The sequence below is a fragment of the Penaeus vannamei genome, chromosome 18, assembly GCF_042767895.1.
Source record: "Penaeus vannamei isolate JL-2024 chromosome 18, ASM4276789v1, whole genome shotgun sequence".
In the NCBI taxonomy this organism is placed as follows: Eukaryota; Metazoa; Arthropoda; class Malacostraca; order Decapoda; family Penaeidae; genus Penaeus; species Penaeus vannamei.
In genome coordinates this window covers 38,067,915-38,082,914 of record NC_091566.1, presented here as the reverse complement: position 1 = coordinate 38,082,914, position 15,000 = coordinate 38,067,915, and positions in this window count along the sequence as shown.

Here is a 15,000-nt window from a genome sequence, read left to right as displayed (position 1 = left end):
GCCAAATCGGTGCTAAACTGAAAACACATGTCGACGAGCACAGCTGGGGTTTCCTGAGGTGGGTGGCAGTTGTCGGGTTTCGCGAAGAAAGGCCATTTCGCAAAATAAGGATGAGGCTTGGGTGTGTGTGGGGGGGTGTTTTGTGTCTGTGAGGATGGGGGTGGCAGAAAGGTGGATAAAGATAGAGAGATAGGGAGGGAGGGGAGAGATAGGGAGAGGGAGGAAGGGAGAGAGATAGGGAGAAGGAGGGAGGGAGGGAGGGAGAGAGAGAGAGAGAGAGAAAGGGAGGGAGGGAGAAGGAGAGGGAAGGAGGGGATAGGAGAGGGAGAAGAAAGAGGAGATGGAGAAGGAGAGATACACAAACATACAGGCAGTAACAGATACAAAATCACAGAAACAGACGGACATAAAGAGACATTAAGAGACTGGGAGAAAACGAGAGCCAAAGAGAGACTGAGAGCCAAGGGAGAGCGAGAGAGCCAAGAGAGAGCGAGAGAGAGACAAGAGAGAGCGAGAGTCAAGCGAGAGCGAGAGACAAGAGAGAGCGAGAGAGCCAAAGAGAGCGAGAGTCAAAAAGTGACCGAGAGAGCTAAAGAGACCGAAAGCTAGAGAGAGCGAGAGAGCCAAGAGAGGCCGAAAGAGCCAGAGAGAGAGAGAGCCAAGAGAGAGCGAGAACCATAGAGACCGAGAGAGCCAAAGAAACCGAGAGAGCCACAGACCCCGAGAGCCACGAGAGAGCGAGAACCATAGAGACCGAGAGAGCCAAAGAAACCGAGAGAGCCACAGACTCCGAGAGCCAAGAGAGAGCGAGAGAGCCACAGAGAGCGAGAGAGCCAAGAGAGACCGAGAGAGCCACAGACCCCGAGAGCCAAGAGAGAGCGAGAGAGCCAGAGAGAGAGAGCCACAGACCCCGAGAGCCACAGAGAGCGAGAGAGCCAGCGAGAGCGAGCGCGAGAGCATCCCCCATATAGACTTACTCGAACGATGCCGCGCGCGAGATTCAATTTCCCGCCAGCAGAATGACGTATTATAACCCGCGCCGCCGCCAGAGGGCAGCACCCGCCCGCCCGCCGTAAGGTCGTCCGTCCCCTCGACCTCGCAGGGGCCCTTCGACCTTCGGAGCCTAGGTCGCATAGCGCTGTGATGCCCCGTAAGTCGGCGGCTCAGCGTAGGGATCCGTATGACATCCACCACAATAATGAAAACCAAATCAGCCGCTCCAGACGCCCGGGAGTGCTTTGTTTGCTTGTTTGCTTGTTGGACGCGTGGTTTTATTGCTTGTTGGACACGTGGTTTTATTGCTTGTTGGACACGTGGTTTTATTGCTTGTTGGACACGTGGTTTTATTGCTTGTTGGACACGTGGTTTTATTGCTTGTTGGACACGTGGTTTTATTGCTTGTTGGACACGTGGTTTTATTGCTTGTTGGACACGTGGTTTTATTGCTTGTTGGACACGTGGTTTTACTGCTTGTTGGACACGTGGTTTTATTGCTTGTTGGACACGTGGTTTTATTGCTTGTTGGACACGTGGTTTTATTGCTTGTTGGACACGTGGTTTTATTGCTTGTTGGACACGTGGTTTTATTGCTTGTTGGACACGTGGTTTTATTGCTTGTTGGACACGTGGTTTTATTGCTTGTTGGGCACGTGGTTTTATTGCTTGTTGGACACGTGGTTTTACTGCTTGTTGGACACGTGGTTTTATTGCTTGTTGGACACGTGGTTTTATTGCTTGTTGGACACGTGGTTTTATTGCTTGTTGGACACGTGGTTTTATTGCTTGTTGGGCACGTGGTTTTATTGCTTGTTGGACACGCGGTTATATTGCTTGTTGGACACGTGGTTTTATTGCTTGTTGGACACGTGGTTTTATTGCTTGTTGGACACGTGGTTTTATTGCTTGTTGGACACGTGGTTTTATTGCTTGTTGGACACGTGGTTTTATTGCTTGTTGGACACGCGGTTTTATTGCTTGTTGGACACGTGGTTTTATTGCTTGTTGGACGCGCGGTTTTATTGCTTGTTGGACACGTGGTTTTATTGCTTGTTGGACACGTGGTTTTATTGCTTGTTGGACGCGCGGTTTTATTGCTTGTTAGACACGTGTTTTATTGCTTGTTGGACACGTGGTTTTATTGCTTGTTGGACACGTGGTTTTATTGCTTGTTGGACGCGCGGTTTTATTGCTTGTTGGACACGTGGTTTTATTGCTTGTTAGACACGTGTTTTATTGCTTGTTGGACACGTGGTTTTATTGCTTGTTGGACACGTGTTTTATTGCTTGTTGGACACGTGGTTTTATTGCTTGTTGGACACGTGGTTTTATTGCTTGTTGGACACGTGGTTTTATTGCTTGTTGGACGCGCGGTTTTATTGCTTGTTGGACACGTGGTTTTATTGCTTCTTAGACACGTGTTTTATTGCTTGTTGGACACGTGGTTTTATTGCTTGTTAGACACGTGTTTTATTGCTTGTTAGACACGTGTTTTATTGCTTGTTGGACACGTGGTTTTATTGCTTGTTGGACGCGCGGTTTTATTGCTTGTTGGACACGTGGTTTTATTGCTTGTTAGACACGTGTTTTATTGCTTGTTGGACACGTGGTTTTATTGCTTGTTGGACACGTGTTTTATTGCTTGTTGGACACGTGGTTTTATTGCTTGTTGGACACGTGGTTTTATTGCTTGTTAGACACGTGGTTTTATTGCTTGTTGGACACGTGGTTTTATTGCTTGTTGGACACGTGGTTTTATTGCTTTTTGGACACGCGGTTTTATTGCTTGTTGGACACGTGGTTTTATTGCTTGTTGGACACGTGGTTTTATTGCTTGTTGGACACGTGGTTTTATTGCTTGTTGGACACGTGGTTTTATTGCTTGTTGGACACGTGGTTTTATTGCTTGTTGGACACGTGGTTTTATTACTTGTTGGACACGTGGTTTTATTGCTTGTTGGACACGTGGTTTTATTGCTTGTCGGACACGTGGTTTTATTGCTTGTTGGACACGTGGTTTTATTGCTTGTTGGACACGTGGTTTTATTGCTTGTTGGACACGCGGTTTTATTGCTTGTTGGACACGTGGTTTTATTGCTTGTTGGACGCGTGGTTTTATTGCTTGTTGGACACGTGGTTTTATTGCTTGTTGGACACGTGGTTTTATTGCTTGTTGGACACGTGGTTTTATTGCTTGTTGGACACGCGGTTATATTGCTTGTTGGACACGTGGTTTTATTGCTTGTTGGACACGTGGTTTTATTGCTTGTTGGACACGTGGTTTTATTGCTTGTTGGACACGTGGTTTTATTGCTTGTTGGACACGTGGTTTTATTGCTTGTTGGACACGTGGTTTTATTGCTTGTTGGACACGCGGTTATATTGCTTGTTGGACACGTGGTTTTATTGCTTGTTGGACACGTGGTTTTATTGCTTGTTGGACACGTGGTTTTATTGCTTGTTGGACACGCGGTTATATTGCTTGTTGGACACGCGGTTATATTGCTTGTTGGACACGCGGTTATATTGCTTGTTGGACACGTGGTTTTATTGCTTGTTGGACACGTGGTTTTATTGCTTGTTGGACACGTGGTTTTATTGCTTGTTGGACGCGTGGTTTTATTGCTTGTTGGACACGTGGTTTTATTGCTTGTTGGACACGTGGTTTTATTGCTTGTTGGACACGTGGTTTTATTGCTTGTTGGACACGCGGTTATATTGCTTGTTGGACACGTGGTTTTATTGCTTGTTGGACACGTGGTTTTATTGCTTGTTGGACACGTGGTTTTATTGCTTGTTGGACACGTGGTTATATTGCTTGTTGGACACGCGGTTATATTGCTTGTTGGACACGCGGTTATATTGCTTGTTGGACACGTGGTTTTATTGCTTGTTGGACACGTGGTTTTATTGCTTGTTGGACACGTGGTTTCATTGCTTGTTGGACACGTGGTTTTATTGCTTGTTGGACGCGTGGTTTTATTGCTTGTTGGACACGCGGTATTATTGCTTGTTGGACACGTGGTTTTATTGCTTGTTGGACACGCGGTGTTATTGCTTGTTGGACACGTGGTTTTATTGCTTGTTGGACACGTGGTTTTATTGCTTGTTGGACACGCGGTATTATTGCTTGTTGGACACGTGGTTTTATTGCTTGTTGGACACGCGGTATTATTGCTTGTTGGACACGTGGTTTTATTGCTTGTTGGACACGTGGTTTTATTGCTTGTTGGACACGCGGTATTATTGCTTGTTGGACACGTGGTTTTATTGCTTGTTGGACACGTGGTTTTATTGCTTGTTGGACACGCGGTATTATTGCTTGTTGGACACGTGGTTTTATTGCTTGTTGGACACGCGGTTTTATTGCTTGTTGGACACGTGGTTTTATTTGTTGTTGGACGCGTGGTTTTATTGCTTGTTGGGCACGTGGTTTTATTTGTTGTTGGACGCGTGGTTTTATTGCTTGTTGGGCACGTGGTTTTATTGCTTGTTGGACACGTGGTTTTATTGCTTGTTGGACACGTGGTTTTATTGCTTGTTGGACACGTGGTTTTATTGCTTGTTGGGCACGTGGTTTCATTGCTTGTTGGACACGTGGTTTTATTGCTTGTTGGACGCGTGGTTTTATTGCTTGTTGGACACGCGGTATTATTGCTTGTTGGACACGTGGTTTTATTGCTTGTTGGACACGCGGTGTTATTGCTTGTTGGACACGTGGTTTTATTGCTTGTTGGACACGCGGTATTATTGCTTGTTGGACACGTGGTTTTATTGCTTGTTGGACACGTGGTTTTATTGCTTGTTGGACACGCGGTATTATTGCTTGTTGGACACGTGGTTTTATTGCTTGTTGGACACGTGGTTTTATTGCTTGTTGGACACGCGGTATTATTGCTTGTTGGACACGTGGTTTTATTGCTTGTTGGACACGCGTTTTTATTGCTTGTTGGACACGTGGTTTTATTTGTTGTTGGACGCGTGGTTTTATTGCTTGTTGGGCACGTGGTTTTATTTGTTGTTGGACGCGTGGTTTTATTGCTTGTTGGGCACGTGGTTTTATTGCTTGTTAGACACGTGGTTTTATTGCTTGTTGGACACGTGGTTTTATTGCTTGTTGGACACGTGGTTTTATTGCTTGTTGGACACGTGGTTTTATTGCTTGTTGGACACGTGTTTTATTGCTTGTTGGACACGGGGTTTTATTGCTTGTTGGACACGTGGTTTTATTGCTTGTTGGACACGCGGTTTTATTGCTTGTTGGACACGTGGTTTTATTGCTTGTTGGACACGTGGTTTTATTGCTTGTTGGACGCGTGGTTTTATTGCTTGTTGGGCACGTGGTTTTATTGCTTGTTGGACACGTGGTTTTATTGCTTGTTGGACACGTGGTTTTATTGCTTGTTGGACACGTGGTTTTATTGCTTGTTGGACACGTGGTTTTATTGCTTGTTGGACACGTGTTTTATTGCTTGTTGGACACGGGGTTTTATTGCTTGTTGGACACGTGGTTTTATTGCTTGTTGGACACGCGGTTTTATTGCTTGTTGGACACGTGGTTTTATTGCTTGTTGGACACGTGGTTTTATTGCTTGTTGGACACGTGGTTTTATTGCTTGTTGGACACGTGGTTTTATTGCTTGTTGGACACGCGGTTTTATTGCTTGTTGGACACGTGGTTTTATTGCTTGTTGGACACGCGGTTTTATTGCTTGTTGGACACGTGGTTTTATTGCTTGTTGGACACGTGGTTTTATTGCTTGTTGGACACGTGGTTTTATTGCTTGTTGGACACGTGGTTTTATTGCTTGTTGGACACGCGGTTTTATTGCTTGTTGGACACGTGGTTTTATTGCTTGTTGGGCGCGTGGTTTTATTGCTTGTTGGACACGTGGTTTTATTGTTTTTTGGACACGGGGTTTTATTGCTTGTTAGACACGTGGTTTTATTGCTTCTTAGACACGTGGTTTTATTGCTTGTTGGACACGTGGTTTTATTGCTTGTTGGACACGTGGTTTTATTGCTTGTTGGACGCGTGGTTTTATTGCTTCTTAGACACGTGGTTTTATTGCTTGTTGGACACGCGGTTTTATTGTTTGTTGGACACGTGGTTTTATTGCTTGTTGGAAACGTGGTTTTATTGCTTGTTGGACACGTGGTTTTATTGCTTGTTGGACACGTGGTTTTATTGCTTGTTGGACACGTGGTTTTATTGCTTGTTGGACACGTGGTTTTATTGCTTGTTAGACACGTGTTTTATTGCTTGTTGGACACGTGGTTTTATTGCTTGTTGGACACGTGTTTTATTGCTTGTTGGACACGTGGTTTTATTGCTTGTTGGACACGTGGTTTTATTGCTTGTTAGACACGTGGTTTTATTGCTTGTTGGACACGTGGTTTTATTGCTTGTTGGACACGTGGTTTTATTGCTTTTTGGACACGCGGTTTTATTGCTTGTTGGACACGTGGTTTTATTGCTTGTTGGACACGTGGTTTTATTGCTTGTTGGACACGTGGTTTTATTGCTTGTTGGACACGTGGTTTTATTGCTTGTTGGACACGTGGTTTTATTGCTTGTTGGACACGTGGTTTTATTACTTGTTGGACACGTGGTTTTATTGCTTGTTGGACACGTGGTTTTATTGCTTGTCGGACACGTGGTTTTATTGCTTGTTGGACACGTGGTTTTATTGCTTGTTGGACACGTGGTTTTATTGCTTGTTGGACACGCGGTTTTATTGCTTGTTGGACACGTGGTTTTATTGCTTGTTGGACGCGTGGTTTTATTGCTTGTTGGACACGTGGTTTTATTGCTTGTTGGACACGTGGTTTTATTGCTTGTTGGACACGTGGTTTTATTGCTTGTTGGACACGCGGTTATATTGCTTGTTGGACACGTGGTTTTATTGCTTGTTGGACACGTGGTTTTATTGCTTGTTGGACACGTGGTTTTATTGCTTGTTGGACACGTGGTTTTATTGCTTGTTGGACACGTGGTTTTATTGCTTGTTGGACACGTGGTTTTATTGCTTGTTGGACACGCGGTTATATTGCTTGTTGGACACGTGGTTTTATTGCTTGTTGGACACGTGGTTTTATTGCTTGTTGGACACGTGGTTTTATTGCTTGTTGGACACGCGGTTATATTGCTTGTTGGACACGCGGTTATATTGCTTGTTGGACACGCGGTTATATTGCTTGTTGGACACGTGGTTTTATTGCTTGTTGGACACGTGGTTTTATTGCTTGTTGGACACGTGGTTTTATTGCTTGTTGGACGCGTGGTTTTATTGCTTGTTGGACACGTGGTTTTATTGCTTGTTGGACACGTGGTTTTATTGCTTGTTGGACACGTGGTTTTATTGCTTGTTGGACACGCGGTTATATTGCTTGTTGGACACGTGGTTTTATTGCTTGTTGGACACGTGGTTTTATTGCTTGTTGGACACGTGGTTTTATTGCTTGTTGGACACGTGGTTATATTGCTTGTTGGACACGCGGTTATATTGCTTGTTGGACACGCGGTTATATTGCTTGTTGGACACGTGGTTTTATTGCTTGTTGGACACGTGGTTTTATTGCTTGTTGGACACGTGGTTTCATTGCTTGTTGGACACGTGGTTTTATTGCTTGTTGGACGCGTGGTTTTATTGCTTGTTGGACACGCGGTATTATTGCTTGTTGGACACGTGGTTTTATTGCTTGTTGGACACGCGGTGTTATTGCTTGTTGGACACGTGGTTTTATTGCTTGTTGGACACGTGGTTTTATTGCTTGTTGGACACGCGGTATTATTGCTTGTTGGACACGTGGTTTTATTGCTTGTTGGACACGCGGTATTATTGCTTGTTGGACACGTGGTTTTATTGCTTGTTGGACACGTGGTTTTATTGCTTGTTGGACACGCGGTATTATTGCTTGTTGGACACGTGGTTTTATTGCTTGTTGGACACGTGGTTTTATTGCTTGTTGGACACGCGGTATTATTGCTTGTTGGACACGTGGTTTTATTGCTTGTTGGACACGCGGTTTTATTGCTTGTTGGACACGTGGTTTTATTTGTTGTTGGACGCGTGGTTTTATTGCTTGTTGGGCACGTGGTTTTATTTGTTGTTGGACGCGTGGTTTTATTGCTTGTTGGGCACGTGGTTTTATTGCTTGTTGGACACGTGGTTTTATTGCTTGTTGGACACGTGGTTTTATTGCTTGTTGGACACGTGGTTTTATTGCTTGTTGGGCACGTGGTTTCATTGCTTGTTGGACACGTGGTTTTATTGCTTGTTGGACGCGTGGTTTTATTGCTTGTTGGACACGCGGTATTATTGCTTGTTGGACACGTGGTTTTATTGCTTGTTGGACACGCGGTGTTATTGCTTGTTGGACACGTGGTTTTATTGCTTGTTGGACACGCGGTATTATTGCTTGTTGGACACGTGGTTTTATTGCTTGTTGGACACGTGGTTTTATTGCTTGTTGGACACGCGGTATTATTGCTTGTTGGACACGTGGTTTTATTGCTTGTTGGACACGTGGTTTTATTGCTTGTTGGACACGCGGTATTATTGCTTGTTGGACACGTGGTTTTATTGCTTGTTGGACACGCGTTTTTATTGCTTGTTGGACACGTGGTTTTATTTGTTGTTGGACGCGTGGTTTTATTGCTTGTTGGGCACGTGGTTTTATTTGTTGTTGGACGCGTGGTTTTATTGCTTGTTGGGCACGTGGTTTTATTGCTTGTTAGACACGTGGTTTTATTGCTTGTTGGACACGTGGTTTTATTGCTTGTTGGACACGTGGTTTTATTGCTTGTTGGACACGTGGTTTTATTGCTTGTTGGACACGTGTTTTATTGCTTGTTGGACACGGGGTTTTATTGCTTGTTGGACACGTGGTTTTATTGCTTGTTGGACACGCGGTTTTATTGCTTGTTGGACACGTGGTTTTATTGCTTGTTGGACACGTGGTTTTATTGCTTGTTGGACGCGTGGTTTTATTGCTTGTTGGGCACGTGGTTTTATTGCTTGTTGGACACGTGGTTTTATTGCTTGTTGGACACGTGGTTTTATTGCTTGTTGGACACGTGGTTTTATTGCTTGTTGGACACGTGGTTTTATTGCTTGTTGGACACGTGTTTTATTGCTTGTTGGACACGGGGTTTTATTGCTTGTTGGACACGTGGTTTTATTGCTTGTTGGACACGCGGTTTTATTGCTTGTTGGACACGTGGTTTTATTGCTTGTTGGACACGTGGTTTTATTGCTTGTTGGACACGTGGTTTTATTGCTTGTTGGACACGTGGTTTTATTGCTTGTTGGACACGCGGTTTTATTGCTTGTTGGACACGTGGTTTTATTGCTTGTTGGACACGCGGTTTTATTGCTTGTTGGACACGTGGTTTTATTGCTTGTTGGACACGTGGTTTTATTGCTTGTTGGACACGTGGTTTTATTGCTTGTTGGACACGTGGTTTTATTGCTTGTTGGACACGCGGTTTTATTGCTTGTTGGACACGTGGTTTTATTGCTTGTTGGGCGCGTGGTTTTATTGCTTGTTGGACACGTGGTTTTATTGCTTGTTGGACACGGGGTTTTATTGCTTGTTAGACACGTGGTTTTATTGCTTCTTAGACACGTGGTTTTATTGCTTGTTGGACACGTGGTTTTATTGCTTGTTGGACACGTGGTTTTATTGCTTGTTGGACGCGTGGTTTTATTGCTTCTTAGACACGTGGTTTTATTGCTTGTTGGACACGCGGTTTTATTGTTTGTTGGACACGTGGTTTTATTGCTTGTTGGAAACGTGGTTTTATTGCTTGTTGGACACGTGGTTTTATTGCTTGTTGGACACGTGGTTTTATTGCTTGTTGGACACGTGGTTTTATTGCTTGTTGGGCGCGTGGTTTTATTGCTTGTTGGACACGTGGTTTTATTGTTTTTTGGACACGGGGTTTTATTGCTTGTTAGACACGTGGTTTTATTGCTTCTTAGACACGTGGTTTTATTGCTTGTTGGACACGTGGTTTTATTGCTTGTTGGACACGTGGTTTTATTGCTTGTTGGACGCGTGGTTTTATTGCTTGTTGGACACGCGGTTTTATTGCTTGTTGGACACGTGGTTTTATTGCTTGTTGGGCGCGTGGTTTTATTGCTTGTTGGACACGTGGTTTTATTGTTTTTTGGACACGGGGTTTTATTGCTTGTTAGACACGTGGTTTTATTGCTTCTTAGACACGTGGTTTTATTGCTTGTTGGACACGTGGTTTTATTGCTTGTTGGACACGTGGTTTTATTGCTTGTTGGACGCGTGGTTTTATTGCTTGTTGGACACGCGGTTTTATTGCTTGTTGGACACGTGGTTTTATTGCTTGTTGGACACGCGGTTTTATTGCTTGTTGGACACGTGGTTTTATTGCTTGTTGGGCGCGTGGTTTTATTGCTTGTTGGACACGTGGTTTTATTGTTTTTTGGACACGGGGTTTTATTGCTTGTTAGACACGTGGTTTTATTGCTTCTTAGACACGTGGTTTTATTGCTTGTTGGACACGTGGTTTTATTGCTTGTTGGACACGTGGTTTTATTGCTTGTTGGACGCGTGGTTTTATTGCTTCTTAGACACGTGGTTTTATTGCTTGTTGGACACGCGGTTTTATTGTTTGTTGGACACGTGGTTTTATTGCTTGTTGGAAACGTGGTTTTATTGCTTGTTGGACACGTGGTTTTATTGCTTGTTGGACACGTGGTTTTATTGCTTGTTGGACACGTGGTTTTATTGCTTGTTGGGCGCGTGGTTTTATTGCTTGTTGGACACGTGGTTTTATTGTTTTTTGGACACGGGGTTTTATTGCTTGTTAGACACGTGGTTTTATTGCTTCTTAGACACGTGGTTTTATTGCTTGTTGGACACGTGGTTTTATTGCTTGTTGGACACGTGGTTTTATTGCTTGTTGGACGCGTGGTTTTATTGCTTCTTAGACACGTGGTTTTATTGCTTGTTGGACACGCGGTTTTATTGTTTGTTGGACACGTGGTTTTATTGCTTGTTGGAAACGTGGTTTTATTGCTTGTTGGACACATGGTTTTATTGCTTGTTGGACACGTGGTTTTATTGCTTGTTGGACACGTGGTTTTATTGCTTGTTGGACACGTGGTTTTATTGCTTGTTGGACACGTGGTTTTATTGCTTGTTGGACACGTGGTTTTATTGCTTCTTAGACACGTGGTTTTATTGCTTGTTGGACACGCGGTTTTATTGTTTGTTGGACACGTGGTTTTATTGCTTGTTGGAAACGTGGTTTTATTGCTTGTTGGACGCGTGGTTTTATTGCTTGTTGGAAACGGGGTTTTATTGCTTGTTGGACACGTGGTTTTATTGCTTGTTGGACACGTGGTTTTATTGCTTGTTGGAAACGTGGTTTTATTGCTTGTTGGACACGTGGTTTTATTGCTTGTTGGACGCGTGGTTTTATTGCTTGTTGGACACGTGGTTTTATTGCTTGTTGGACACGTGGTTTTATTGTTTGTTGGACACGTGGTTTTATTGCTTGTTGGACACGTGGTTTTATTGCTTGTTGGACACGTGGTTTTATTGCTTGTTGGACACGTGGTTTTATTGCTTGTTGGACACGTGGTTTTATTGCTTGTTGGACACGTGGTTTTATTGCTTGCTGGACACGTGGTTTTATTGCTTGTGGTACACATGGTTTTATTGCTTGTTGGACACGTGGTTTTATTGCTTGTTGGACACGTGTTTTTATTGCTTGTTGGACACGTGTTTTATTGCTTGTGGTACACATGGTTTTATTGCTTGTTGGACACGTGGTTTTATTGCTTGTTGGACGTGGTTTTATTGCTTGTTGGACACGTGGTTTTATTGCTTGTTGGACACGTGGTTTTATTGCTTGTTGGACACGTGGTTTTATTGTTTGTTGGACACGTGGTTTTATTGCTTGTTGGACACGTGGTTTTATTGCTTGTTGGACACGTGGTTTTATTGCTTGTTGGACACGTGGTTTTATTGCTTGTTGGACACGTGGTTTTATTGCTTGTTGGACACGTGGTTTTATTGCTTGTTGGACACGTGGTTTTATTGCTTGTTGGACACGTGGTTTTATTGCTTGTTGGACGTGGTTTTATTGCTTGTTGGACGTGGTTTTATTGCTTGTTGGACACGTGGTTTTATTGCTTGTTGGACACGTGGTTTTATTGCTTGTTGGACACGTGGTTTTATTGCTTGTTGGACACGTGGTTTTATTGTTTGTTGGACACGTGGTTTTATTGCTTGTTGGACACGTGGTTTTATTGCTTGTTGGACACGTGGTTTTATTGCTTGTTGGACACGTGGTTTTATTGCTTGTTGGACACGTGGTTTTATTGCTTGTTGGACACGTGGTTTTATTGCTTGTTGGACACGTGGTTTTATTGCTTGTTGGACACGTGGTTTTATTGCTTGTTGGACGTGGTTTTATTGCTTGTTGGACACGTGGTTTTATTGCTTGTGGTACACATGGTTTTATTGCTTGTTGGACACGTGGTTTTATTGCTTGTTGGACGTGGTTTTATTGCTTGTTGGACACGTGTTTTTATTGCTTGTTGGACACGTGGTTTTATTGCTTGTTGGACACGTGTTTTTATTGCTTGTTGGACACGTGGTTTTATTGCTTGTTGGACACGTGGTTTTATTGCTTGTGGTACACATGGTTTTATTGCTTGTTGGACACGTGGTTTTATTGCTTGTTGGACGTGGTTTTATTGCTTGTTGGACACGTGGTTTTATTGCTTGTTGGACGTGGTTTTATTGCTTGTTGGACACGTGGTTTTATTGCTTGTTGGACACGTGGTTTTATTGCTTGTTGGACACGTGGTTTTATTGCTTGCTGGACACGTGGTTTTATTGCTTGTGGTACACATGGTTTTATTGCTTGTTGGACACGTGGTTTTATTGCTTGTTGGACGTGGTTTTATTGCTTGTTGGACACGTGTTTTTATTGCTTGTTGGACACGTGGTTTTATTGCTTGTTGGACACGTGGTTTTATTGCTTGTTGGACACGTGGTTTTATTGCTTGTTGGACACGTGGTTTTATTGCTTGTTGGACACGTGGTTTTATTGCTTGTTGGACGCGTGGTTTTATTGCTTGTTGGACACGTGGTTTTATTGCTTGTTGGACACGTGGTTTTATTGTTTGTTGGACACGTGGTTTTATTGCTTGTTGGACACGTGGTTTTATTGCTTGTTGGACACGTGGTTTTATTGCTTGTTGGACACGTGGTTTTATTGCTTTTTGGACACGCGGTTTTATTGCTTGTTGGACACGTGGTTTTATTGCTTGTTGGACACGTGGTTTTATTGCTTGTTGGACACGTGGTTTTATTGCTTGTTGGACACGTGGTTTTATTGCTTGTTGGACACGTGGTTTTATTGCTTGTTGGACACGTGGTTTTATTGCTTGTTGGACACGTGGTTTTATTGCTTGTTGGACACGTGGTTTTATTGCTTGTTGGACACGTGGTTTTATTGCTTGTTGGACACGTGGTTTTATTGCTTGTTGGACACGTGGTTTTATTGCTTGTTGGACACGTGGTTTTATTGCTTGCTGGACAGTGGTTTTATTGCTTGTGGTACACATGGTTTTATTGCTTGTTGGACACGTGGTTTTATTGCTTGTTAGACACGTGGTTTTATTGCTTGTTGGACACGTGGTTTTATTGCTTGTTAGACACGTGGTTTTATTGCTTGTTGGACACGTGGTTTTATTGCTTGTTAGACACGTGGTTTTATTGCTTGTTAGACACATGGTTTTATTGCTTGTTGGACACGTGGTTTTATTGCTTGTTGGACGCGTGTTTTTATTGCTTGTTGGGATTCTATTTTTTTCTTAATTATCATTTTTTATTTTATTTATTTGTTTATCATTTTATCTATTTTTTTATTTGCTTATCTTGTTAGAAAGTATTGTTTTGTTTTGTTTTTTTGCTTGTTGGAAAGTAGTCTTTTTTTCTTGTTGAGAAGTGTTTTATTTATTTTTTTTTTTTTATTTTTTTTTTTTTGCTTGTGGTTTTGATTGTTGGTTGTTTTGCTCGTTTGCTTGAAGGCTTGTTTGGTTTCATAACTAGAAGGTATTTAAAATTTTAATTTCATCTGAATATAATTGAATGTTTTTTCTATTTATCTTTTTTTTGGGGGGGGGGGGGGGCTCGAGGCACGGCGGTTATGTGATCAAGAGGAGTAGGGAGAGGGAGTAGGGCGGGGTGGGGGAGGGGGTGGGGGGTGGCGTTACCTGAGGCACGTTTCTTTCATAGTCTGCCTGTCAGTCTGTATGCAGGGATGTCTCTGTACACTATTCTCTGTCTGTCTGTCTGTCTGTCTCTCCCTCTCTCTCTCTCTCTGTCTTTCTCTCTCTCTCTCTCTCCTAAGCCACCTCCTTCTCTTTCTCCTTCCCTACCGCCCTCTCCCATCCCCTGCCTCCCTCCCTCTCCCTCTCCATCTCCCGGCTATCCTAACCCCCCTTCCCACCCTTCAATCCAACCCCCACCCCACCCATCTCTCCTACCCCCCCCCCCCTCCCCAGGACGCACTCCTAGGCTCCTATCGTCTGAATCTTACGCCATAGGAAGTAGTAAGCTAATTTCGCTCTTCGGTCTATTAGTGCTTCCGGTGCAGGTGATGGGGGGAGGGGAAGGGGGAAAGGGAAGAGGGAAAGGGGAAGATGGTAAAGATGGGGAGAGGAAGGGGAAGGGGAAGGGAGATGGGGAAGGGGGAAGGGAAAGGGGAGAAGGGGAAGGGAAAGGGGAGAAGGGGAGAAGGGGGAGAGAAGGGGAAGGGGGAAGAGGGAGGGAGAGGGGGAGAGGCGAGAAAACGTATTGTGAGAAGATAGGTAGATAAGATGGCTCGGTAGATGACACATGTCTATTAATGACGGTTGCTGTTGTTGCTGTTGGTGGTGGTGATGATAGAGATGGTGGTGGTGGTGTTGGGGATGGTGATGATGACGATGGTGATGATGGTAG